Here is a 12,646-nt window from a genome sequence, read left to right on the forward strand (position 1 = left end):
GCAGAATCTGCAACCAAAACAAACACAACAGACACCCAGTACAGATTCCTATCGGTCAAGCACCTATTCCAGAAAGAGAAGGTGAAAATTTGCATCTTGACAAAATCTTATATTCATTACTTGTATAGATTCGTATTCGAAATACTTAATCGTAAAAGAAATCCATAATAAACTTAATATAGAAAATAAAGTTTCAGAAATTTTACAACAGTTTCCATTAGCCAAATCTTTGATGATAGATAACGAACCAAGTTAAATCTTTTGCAAAAAGAAATGGGATATCTCTATTCTTCGCAGATCCTCGACTTAGTACGTCCAACGGACAAATAGAAAGAGCAACTTCAATCTTCGCGATATTCGGGCCGAACACGTCGAATACGGCACACCAAACGCTTCAAAACTCCAAGGTAGAATACCGTATTAACGTTTTGGCCGGGTGGAACAAATTCTTTGTGGACAATACCCTTGGAATCATAAAAACAAATCAGCATTGTCTTCACTTTTGACTTCTCCAGGCGCGATTTTTTGGGTTTTGGCTCGTCCGGCGCCTTCCATTCAGCACTCTGGCGTTTCGTTTCGGGATCATATTGAAAACACTACGTTTCGTCACCAGTCACAATCTTGTAAAGGAAGTTCGGGTCTTTTTTCGCCCCCTTAAAGGATGTCCTGGTTTCCATTAGCCAAATCTTTGATGATAGATAACGAACCAAGTTAAATCTTTTGCAAAAAGAAATGGGATATCTCTATTCTTCGCAGATCCTCGACATAGTACGTCCAACGGACAAATAGAAAGAGCACACTCTACCTTAACAGAAATTGCTCGCTGCATTAAAGATGAGCTTAATTTAATTGATCATTCCGAAATTATTAACAATTCACTCAATAACCAACCATCGACCTTTTGATTTATTATTTAATAAAATCAAACACGATGATATTCCTAAATTATTGCAACAAGCTCAAGACAAAATGTTGCATTTTCACAATAAAGATAGACAAAATAAGAATTATCACGTGGAGAGGTAACTTACGAAAAGAAACACGGGGAAAGAAACAAGCTTAATTCCAGATATAAAAAACAAGTAGTTAAGGAAAATCTCCCAAATAAAGTTACTATAAATAACAGAAACCGTTCGAATTTTAAAGATAATATTAAATAATTTGTTTCAAATTACAGATAATGATTTCATTAATGTACTTATTATTGCTGGTAGCTACAACCAAATCCGAAATTTTGGATTACACGAACCATGATTTCCTCCTTTACAAGGATACCAAAGATGTTCTTACACTGGTCGGCATAAGTATTTTGACAAAATAAAAGTTAAGTATACTCATAACTTGAATTTACTTCTTGTAAACTATAGGCATCAATGGAAAGGTAATTTCAATGCCGTTTGAATGATACAATACATTTCTTTACCCATTCAGTACTTATTGAAAAGGACGAATTTGTGTAAATCAACTTTGAAATTTTTAAAAAAAACTTTTTTCCTCGTCTTGAAAACTTAAATTTTTTGATGCAAAAAGTTTCTTCAAACAAAAATAATAGTAACTGCAAAAAGAATTTTTCAAATATCATTTTGCTTATATTTTTTATGATTTTTTGAAGGTGACAATGTCGGAAAAAATTTGTATGAAAAGGACAAAAATATGGCTAAAATGCCTGTTTTTAAGCATTTTCAAAAATTCATAAAAAATATAAGAAAAATGATTTTTGAAAAATTCTTTTTGCAGTTACTATTGTTTTTGTTTGAAGAAACTTTTTGCATCAAAAAATTTAAGTTTTCAAGACGAGGAAAAAAGTTTTTTTTAAAAATTTCAAAGTTGATTTACACAAATTCGTCCTTTTCAATAAGTACTGAATGGGTAAAGAAATGTATTGTATCATTCAAACGGCATTGAAATTACCTTTCCATTGATGCCTATAGTTTACAAGAAGTAAATTCAAGTTATGAGTATACTTAACTTTTATTTTGTCAAAATACTTATGCCGACCACTGTATGTATGAATCATACGCAGATTTATTTCATGTAACTAATATAAGTCTTTATACAGAAATAATTAATCTTGAAACAGAATTTCTTAAGGGTCACGACAGCAAGAATTTTCTTTGGAATATATACCACGATTAAAAAATTATGAAAATACTTATCTCTCAAATTATACCCAGTAGATCGAAAACAGGCATTAATGAAATAGGCACCATTTGGAAATGGATAGCGGGAACACCAGATCATGATGATTTCATAACAGTCCAAAATAAAATCGATGATTCATTACAAAATAATAACGATCAATTCGTTATTAATTCTAAAATATTTAAAGAGATAAAATCTTTATCTGAACAATTCAAAACAGCCTTTAAAGATCAAGAAGTTCCACTTAGAAAATATCGTCTGCGCTTGCTCACTTACGATCTTATGAATTTAATGGACACAATTACACTCGCTAAAACTTATGTATTCAATACTAAAATTCTAAACAATGATGATATACAACAAATTTATAAGCACGAATTCAGGCCTGTAATTGTAACAGACCTTTTAGATATATCTGAATTTAAAATCGCCCTTCATCAAGATCTTATTATAATTTACATAAAATACCCTTTTATTACCGATCGTTGTGACGTTTACAATTCAAGATCCATTTAACATAATGATGGATAATCACGTCGCAAAATGTAGAAATAAGTACTATGATCGTGAAAAAAAGATAAAGACAATAAAATAAAATGAAAAACAAAAATCAGTTCTGTCAATCCTGCAAGTGTTTCTTGCAAAATAATAAGTGGGCAAACCATGTCCGTTCGGAGTTGCATAAGCGAAATGCAATTCAACCCCTTGACGGAAGAATCAACAAAATTTCTGAGAGATTCAAGAGAAGAATACTGCACTACATGTATGTAAATGATGGATTGGAAAAGCTTTCAAAGCAAAATTTCGATTATGAATAAAGATTCTGATTTAGAATGCATCTTTGATGAGCGTACCATGGAAATAATTTTTAAAACTCAAGAATTTCAAGAGATTGAATGGTCTCTTAAAAAGTTGATTCGCTTGTAAATTAATGTAAATCCTTGATTTCTGCCTTAAAAATTATTAATATTGAAAAATCGCTGAAGACGATTCGTTAAAGTGATACAATAAAATTGGATTTCACAGGGTTGACTGTCCCCCTTGAAATAAAATGCATAAAACATTTCTTAAAAAACTATACTCATATGATCTTAAATGTTTTCGGATATAATAAAGACACGAAGGAAATAATTGGACAACTTTTTCAATCGGAAGTGGAAAAAATTATTCATAGCAATATGATGTTTTTGGAAGACGGTGAAAATGGACATAATATGTACATAAAAAATATATCAAGGTAAATTCCTTTGTTTATTTAAATTTCTTTAAGCAATTAAATAATTTGTACATATTTCAATTCAAAGACTAATGACTGCTCAAAGAGGAAATCAGAGGAGGACGCCTTTTTTCTGAAACGTGTGTGCTTAAATTTTTCCGGATCCCTGGAAGCTGGATTGAAACACAATACGCTCTGTAGTAGGAAGGTCTCAAAGATGCCGGACCCCCAGAATAATACACTGGAATTTACCCAAGTTGTCTACGGGGATTTTGATAGCATTATGGAACCGAAAAATCTCAAATTAATTAATATTAATGAACATATTCCAATATCATATGCTTATTATATAAAGTGTGCTTTTGATTCTAGACTAGTCAAATTTGTTTAGGAAACACAAAAAAATGTAGGAACAACTTTTGTAAATTCATTGATAAAAAATTTAACTAAATTGAGTGATGAGTACTTACATAAAAAAATTCCTATAAGAATGACTTAAGATCACCAACAAATATTTGATAATTCATTGAATTGGTCTATTTGTCAGAAAGTTTTGGAGACTGATAAGGTTAGAGATCATTCTCATTTCACAGATCGCTTTAGAGGTGCAGCCCACTCTAAATGTAACTTGGATTATAAAGTAAACAAATTTATTCCAGTATTTTTTCATAATTTTTTTGAAATACGACTGTCATTTATTTATTCAAGAGTTAGGAAAGATTCCCGGTGAAATTACCGAAAAACCAATAAATAAGGAAATCTTTATTTCTATCTCAAGAAAAATAAAATGTTTAAGTGGAATTAGTTTTGAAATTCGATTTCTCGATACATATAGATTTATGCCATCAAGTTAGGATACCATAGCACCTAATTCAATTGATGATCAATTGAATACACTAAAGTCATTTTTCAGTAACGATATTGAATTCGACTAATGCGTAAGAAGGGTATATTTCCCTATGAATATTTGGATTCCGCAGATAGACTCGAGGAAACTTCCCTCCCAGCAAGGGAAGCATTTTATTGTAATTTAAAAATTAAAGATTTGAAAAAAAAAAGAAAAATTTGTATGCAAATTTTTTACGACACCAGGTCTATCTTGGGAGGCAATGTTGAAAACTACAAATATTTAACTTGAATTTCTGGCAGATATAGATATGTATAGATATATTGAAAATAGCGTTTGAGGGGGTCTTGTTCAATGTTGTCATAGATACACAAAAGCATGTAACAAATATTTGTCAGATTATTCCTCAAAGGAGTCTTCATTTTTAATGTATGTGGGCATGGTTGGGCAATGTCGCAACCTTTACCATTTAAAGATTTTAAGTGATGTCTACCACGGACATAAGCAATTTTGATATTCATAATATTACAATTGATAGCGAATACGGTTATTTTTTGGAAGTAGACTTAATATATCCGTACAGTTTACATGATCTTTATAATGACCTTCAATTTTAACCGTTAAATTGTCTGGCCCCAAAAGAGGATAAGGTTAAAAAACCTATTTGCTGACCTGGAAAATATGATAAATTATTGAATACATTAAAGGAATTTGCGACAATGTAAGTTATATGACACATTATTTAGGGGCTCTTACCCAATTTATAAACAACTTTGAGCCGAGAGCTAATTTCCAAATAACTCTGACAGACCCGAGATAAATCCGTGCTCAGCTATTTCTGTCAACCAGGCCTTCGAATCATTCCACTTAGATCAATTTCACGCAGCCCAAATCAAACGGATGCCGTAAACACCCAAGCCGATATTGTAAACATCGGAGTCCCAGGCGAGCCCTGAGTCCGCTAACGTAAGCAAAAGATCCCCAAAGCGAGCCCCGAGTCCGCTAACGTAAACAAAAAGATCCCCAAAGCGGTCCCTAAACTCCGCTAATGTAAACACCAATTTCCGGCCAAGATTGGACTTTAAATTTAATTGGCAAATTGCATAATCCTATTTTCCGACTCCCTTGAGTCATTCTCTTTATCAATTTTTGGGGATAAATTCTCTTAAGCCGAGGTTTGATTATTGTTCATTGAACTAGAGAGCAGTCAGTCCGCTTTTGAGATCCAAATCGAGCAGTAGAACAAATCGAGAAAAAGAAAACGAGCAGTGAATAAAATAAGTTCGACCTATTAAAATAATTGTAATAGTGAATAAGTGATTAAAAAATAAAAATTAATTTTTTAAATTAATTCACAAGTGAGAAACTTAGTTGGCGCCCAACGTGTGATTAAAAAATTCTAAAAGCAAAGCTTTAAAATAAACACAAAAAAGTTTTAAGGTGAAAAAAGAATTTAGCGGGACCAAAAACCCGATACAACCGACGAATAAATAAGGCCTGTGTTGATACAAATAAGGTGGAAATTAAAAAATGCAATAATCCCCTTAAACTCTATACAACCGGCAAAAAATAAAAAGTTTGTGTTGATCAAAAAAACTAAGATGGAAAATAATTAATGAAATAATCCCCTTAAAATCTCAAATTACAAAATAGTGATCGTAACATAAATTCACTGCTCGGACAACATAAAAATCAAAAAGTGACAAAAAATTTCATCAAAATAAATAACCATTGTGAAAAACAATTTAATTAAACAAATGTTTAAAATCAAAAATTAAAAACATCTTCAAAATCATCAACAAAGAGACATTCTAAGAAAACAGGCTGAAGGGCACTCCCTCGCCAAATATTGGAAAAGAAGGAAGACCCCAATTTAAAAACCGATAAATGAAGGAAGACCCCAAGATAAAATCTGAAAACAAAAAAAGGAAGGACGACCCCAATCAGGATCATCATTCAAGTTAAGGACGACCCTAACAGGTTTAAAAAAAAACAGCGAGAAGAAAAAAATAAGGAGGACGATTCGTGAGCGATACTATCTTTTCTTTACTATTATTATATATTTTGTATTATTATTATTATATAAGAAATTTGTAAGAAAGGAGATATAAATATACAAAGTGGAAGAGTTAATTTCTGATTTCGAAAAAGTTGTCAAAATGTCAGAACCTCAAAAAAGCCAGACTGGAGCAAATAAAAGACTCCACTTGAATCCGCCTCAAGAACATACAAACCATGAGGCAATAACAAACAATACCATGTTAAATGTAGGAGATTTAATTAAACAAATTGTAAATTTTGAATTAAATTCATTAAAGGAGAAGATTGTTATCTTAAGATCGCAGCTTTCTCACAAAATTAAAACGGTTGAGGATTATCAGATAGAGATTGAAGATCCAAATATAAAGTGCGACACATCTTATGAGATCATCAAATCTGTTAGGGAATACAAAGGTGAAGAGGATAAATATGTAAGCTGGAGAGAATCGGCTGAAATAGCCATGGGGCAATATGCCAGAGGGAGTGAAAGATTTTATTCTGCCTTATCTATATTACGAAACAAAATAACAGGAATGGCAAACGATGCCTTAACCCATAACGGTACGGTATTAAATTTCGATGCCATAATGGCCAGACTTGACTTTGTCTTTAGCGACAAACGACCAATTCATATTATTGAACAGAAAATAAGTGTATTGAGTCAGGGAAAATGAACCATAATGGATTATTATGGTACAGTTAATAGAAAATTAACTCTACTAATTAATAAACCTATTATGACCTACTGTAGAAACTAACCGATAACAGCGGAAATGAATGAGAAACATAGGAAGACAGCTCTTAGAGTTTTCATTACCGGCCTCAACGGCCAAATTACCAAATGCAATGGTCATTCAGGAACTGGAAAACAACAACATGAGAGCTCATTTCGCAAATAGTTTCTCAACTACTCAAAGAAAACATAGTGAGCCAAACTCTGGTGGAAATGGACAAACACATTTCAACCACAAGCCAAGACAACAAAAGAATAATTAAACTAACCAGCGAAACAATAATAATTTAAGGTTTAGTCATGACAATAACCAGAACAAAAATACTTATGGTTATTATAACCAGAATAAAAATAGTTCTTGGAACCAGGGTAGATTTAATAATAACCAACAAAATCAGTGGACCACCTATAGGCAGCCACAAAATAAGCCGGAACCAATGGAGGTAGACGAATCTATCCAGGTTCAGAATAGGGCTAACAACGGCTATAATCAAAGCTATAATAAATATCAAAATAATAATTATAGCCAAAACATGTGGGATCAAACTAAACAAGAAAGGAAGTTAGCTTCGGCAAGCCGAAGCTTATATACCCTTGCAGCTATAATTATTAAATTTAAAAACACAAAAAATGATATTCCCAATAGTATAAGATAATATGTCAAAAAACACCGAAGCTATAATTTGTTTCATATTATTTTCCTACCAATTTTCCGATCGTTCCTATGGCAGCTATATGATATAGTCGTCCGATTTTGATAAAATTAAATTCGAAATTCAGAACTAATTAAAAAATGTTATTTCCAAGCGTAGGAGGTTATATGTTAAAAAACACCGAAGCTATAATTTGTTTCATATTATTTTCGCACCAATTTTGCGATCGTTCCTATGGCAGCTATATGACATAGTCGTCCGATTTTGATAAAATTTAATTCGAAATTCAGAACTAATTCAAAAATGTTATTTCCAAGCGTTGGAGGTTATATGTTGAAAAACACCGAAGCTATAATTTTTTTCATATTATTTTTCCACAAATTTTCCGATCGTTCTTATGGCAGCTATATGATATAGTCGTCCGATTTCGATAAAATTTAATGCAAAATTCAAAATTATTTAAAAATTGTTATTTCCAAGCTTAGGAGTTTATATGCTAAAAAACACCAAAGATATAATTTTTTTTCATTTTTTTGTCCGATTATTCCTATGGGAGCTATAAGATATAGTTGTCCGATCCGGCTGGTTCCGACTTATATACTACCTGCAAAAGATATAAGACTTTTGGGAAAGTTTCAGCCCGATAGCTTTAAAACTGAGAGACTAGTTTGCGTAGAAACGGACGGACAGACGGACAGACGGACAGACGGACATGGCTAGATCGACTCGTCTAGTCATGCTGATCAAGAATATATATACTTTATGGGGTCGGAAACGTCTCCTTCACTGCGTTGCAAACTTCTGACTGAAATCAATATACCCTCTGCAAGGGTATAAAAATTTGAGACCCAGAACACACAGCAAGGCCAAGCCCAAAATAAAAGGGTACCAAGTGGAACTGTTAACCAACCGGCTAACAAGACGATGAGACTAAATAACATTGAGGTGAACCCTTTTTTAGACAAAAGTCAGGAGTAGGCTTACCCTACTTAATTAGAAATTACCCGAAAATGAATAAAAAATTAAAAATATTAATTGACATTGGGCAACCTCGTGTTATATAAGAACAGGAATTTATAAAAATAAGAACGACCTTCCAATATACAAAAAAGTATCCACAGTGAATGGATATTTAATAATTAAATATTATCATATGATAACTATTTTTGATACGCGATATACTTTTTATGAAATAGATGGGCTAGACTCAGATTTACTGGTCGGCTATAACCTATTGAAAAAAATAGGAGCTGTAATTGATACAGCTAAGGGAGTTATTAAATATAATGGAATAGAAGAAAAATTAAATTATGATAACGGAAACATTTTAAACCAACATTCTTTAACAGAAGAAAACGCAATTCTTCCATTAAAAAAATTTATATTAAAAAAATACTTTGATGAAAAGGCTCAAATCAGATCCGAATTTGAAATGGGTAATCAAAGCAAATTTAGTTTGGGATATTAAAATCCTGAACACGCCGTCGTTGAAAAATCCGAAAAAAATAAAAGTTTGGAACTCAAAAAATCCGAACACGCCGTCGTTGAAATATCCGACAAAAATAAAAGTTTGGAACTTAAAAATTCTGAACACGCCGTCGTTGAACTATCCGACAATCAAAAAATAAACCACATAAAAATATCGTCTGCAGATCAAAGAAAAATTCTGGAGAATGAAATACTAAATATTATCAATGAAGAGCATTCTAAAATAAATATACAGATTCCTTTTAGGACAGATATCCGCGGTGAAATAAACACCGTAAATGATAGAGCCATTTACAGCAAACAATACCCTTATGCTCTATCAGCTTCAGATTTTGTAAATTCTGAAATAAGTCGAATGCTAAAATAAGAAATTATAAGGCCAAGTAGAAGTCCTTATAATTCACCTGTACTAGTGGTACCAAAAAAGGGTTTCAATGAAGACGGAACTCCAAAACTAAGACTCGTAATTGATTATAAAAAACTTAATGAAATTACAATACCTGATAGATATCCAATGCAGGACCCTTCAGTGATTTTGTCAAGTCTTGGAAATTGAAAAATCAAAGTTCTTTAAACTAGAAACCAATTTTCTCGGTTACGTTGTTTCTCACAATGTGATAAAAACCGATCCCGAAAAAATTTCTACAATTGTAAAATATCCGATACCTTAAAATATTCGAGAGCTTAGAAGCTTCCAAGGCCTTACAGGATATTACAGAAAATTTGTGCAAAATTACACAAAGATAGCTAAACCTTTAACAAAATATTTAGAAGACCAAAACGGTAAAGTATCAAAAAAGGCATCACGTAAAACTTTAATACACTTTGATGATTCAGCTTTAAGAGCTTTTAACGAGTTCAAGAAAATTTAATTGCACAAGTTGAACTAGTACAACCGGACTATAATAAAAAATGTACCCTAACAACTGACGCATCTGACTTAGCAATTGGTGCTGTTCTTTCTCAGGAAGAAAAACCAATTATATTTATTTCAAAATCTCTGACCAAAACCGAACAATTATACGCAACAAATAAAAAGGAACTTTTAGCCATTGTATGGTCTTTTAAAAATCTTCGAAATTACTTATATGGGGTTGACAACATCGAGATCTTTACCGATCACCAACCTCTTTCATTTTCCATTTCTCAAAAAAATCCAAATATCGAGATGAAAAGATGGTATTCCTTTATTGAAAGCTATTCACCCAAAATTATTTATAAGCCAGGAGCAACAAATGTTGTTGCGGACGCTTTATCAAGGATTCAAATTAATAACTTAACGGAAAGTAATGAATCGGTCTCAGATCAAAATACTCAGCATTCAGCAGAGAGTAGTTTTGAAAATTTTAAACAAGAAACCCGAAAACCCTTAAACCAGTTTAAGCAACAATTGCTAATAGCAACGGGGAGGTATACAATACATGAGTCGATTAATGTATTCTGAAATACTAGACATATAATAGAGTATGATACTCCAGAAAATTTAGTATCAATCTAAAGGGAATATATTCCACCCAATATAACAATAGGAGTTCACTGTACTCTAGAAGATTTTTACAGAATTCAAAAACCACTTAAGGACAATTTTATAAATACATTTTTATACACATTTGTCCAGGATGTCGAGTACGCTGAAGACAGATCTCTTATTATCACAAAAACTCATTGTAGAGCTCATGGAGGGCTTGATGAAAATTATAAACAAATAACTAGACGTTATTATTGGCCCAATTTATACAAAAAGCTTAAGGAGTTTATAAAGAATTGCAGAATCTGCAACCAAAACCAATACAACAGACACCCAGTACAGATTCCTATCGGTCAAGCACCTATTTCAGAAAGAGAAGCTGAAAATTTGCATCTTGACATATATTACGCCCAAAGTCTTATATTTATTACTTGTATAGATTCGTATTCGAAATACTTAATCGCAAAAGAAATCCATAATTAACTTAATATAGAAAATAAAGTTTCAGAAATTTTACAACAATTTCCATTAGCCGAATCTTTGATGATAGATAACGAACCATGTTAAATCTTTTGCAAAAAGAAATGGGATATCTCTATTCTTCGCAGATCCTCGACATAGTACGTGCAACGGACAAATAGAAAGACCACACTCTACCTTAACAGAAATTGCTCGCTGCATTAAAGATGAGCTTAATTTAATTGATCATTCCGAAATTATTAACATTTCACTCAATAACCAACCATCGACCTTTTGATATATTATTTAATAAAATCAAACACGATGATATTCCTAAATTATTGCAACAAGCTCAAGAGAAAATGTTGCATTTTCACAATAAAGATAGACAAAATAAGAATTATCACGTAGGAGAGGTAATTTACGAAAAGAAACACGGGGAAAGAAACAAGCTTAATTCTAGATATAAAGAACAAGTAGTTAAGGAAAATCTCCCCAATAAATTTTGGTGAAGAATAAAAACGTTTTATTTCCCAATTTGAGTGGACTGTATTTCAATTATTAAAGTTTATCACATTTCATGTGTGTCCTATGCTTTCCGTTGTAGTCTTAACACTAAGTCCTAAAAATTCTCTAAAGTGTGACGCAGCACCAAAATATATTAAAAAGGGCAAAGTTAGTATTTCATATACAAAAAAGAGAATAAGATTCAAAAATTAAATAACGGATGTAATGCGTTCATCAACACCCCGTGCCGCCGTGAAACAATGTTTCAGAATTAGGCAGTACAGCTAACTTGGTGATGGGTTGGGTCATCTCTCCAGTAGACGTCTTAAGTTATACAGCGCGTACAAGTCCATCTTGTCCAGGATGAGCTTCCACTACACGGGCTAGTATCCAAGATGATGGAGAGAGATTTGAGTCCTTGACGAGGACTACATTGTCTACAGCGATGTTGCGTTCCTTGTTGCTCCACTTTTGACGTTGCTGCAGGTATGTTAAATACTCTTGGTGCCAGCGTTTCCAAAACCCTTGATACATTGATTGCAAGTGCTGCCAATAGTCCAGACGATTGATCGGCAAATGAGTCAGATCTCCCTCTGGAACAGTTGTGAATGGGCGCCCAATTAAAAAATGGGCCGGAGACAAGTAGGTAAGGTCAGTGTCAGGTGTATAGCATAACGGTCGCGAGTTCACCACTGCACTGATCTGAGCAATCAGAGTTTGCATTTGTTCAAAGGTTAGAACAGTTTTTCCCACAACTCGACGCAGATGTAGTTTGACGGAACGTACTGATGACTCCCACTTTCCTCCCCAATGTAGCGAATGAGGAGGTATAAAACTATACTTAATTCCATCATTGGCCAGCGATTGTGTTAGATTGCGTTGATGCTCCTGCGAAGATAAAAATTGCTGCATCTCATCTAATGCCCGTTTGGCCCCAACAAAATTCGTCCCGTTGTCGCTGAAGATCTGTGAGCATTTTCCTTGAAGGGGCCTGAAACGCCGAAAACATGCCAGGAATGTGTCTGTGCTAAGATCGGTGGCCAGTTCCAAATGTATAGCTGATGTTAGTTTTTCGGGGATTGCGCACTCTCCT

The sequence above is a fragment of the Drosophila subpulchrella genome, unplaced genomic scaffold (genome assembly GCF_014743375.2).
Source record: "Drosophila subpulchrella strain 33 F10 #4 breed RU33 unplaced genomic scaffold, RU_Dsub_v1.1 Primary Assembly Seq418, whole genome shotgun sequence".
Taxonomy (NCBI): Eukaryota; Metazoa; Arthropoda; class Insecta; order Diptera; family Drosophilidae; genus Drosophila; species Drosophila subpulchrella.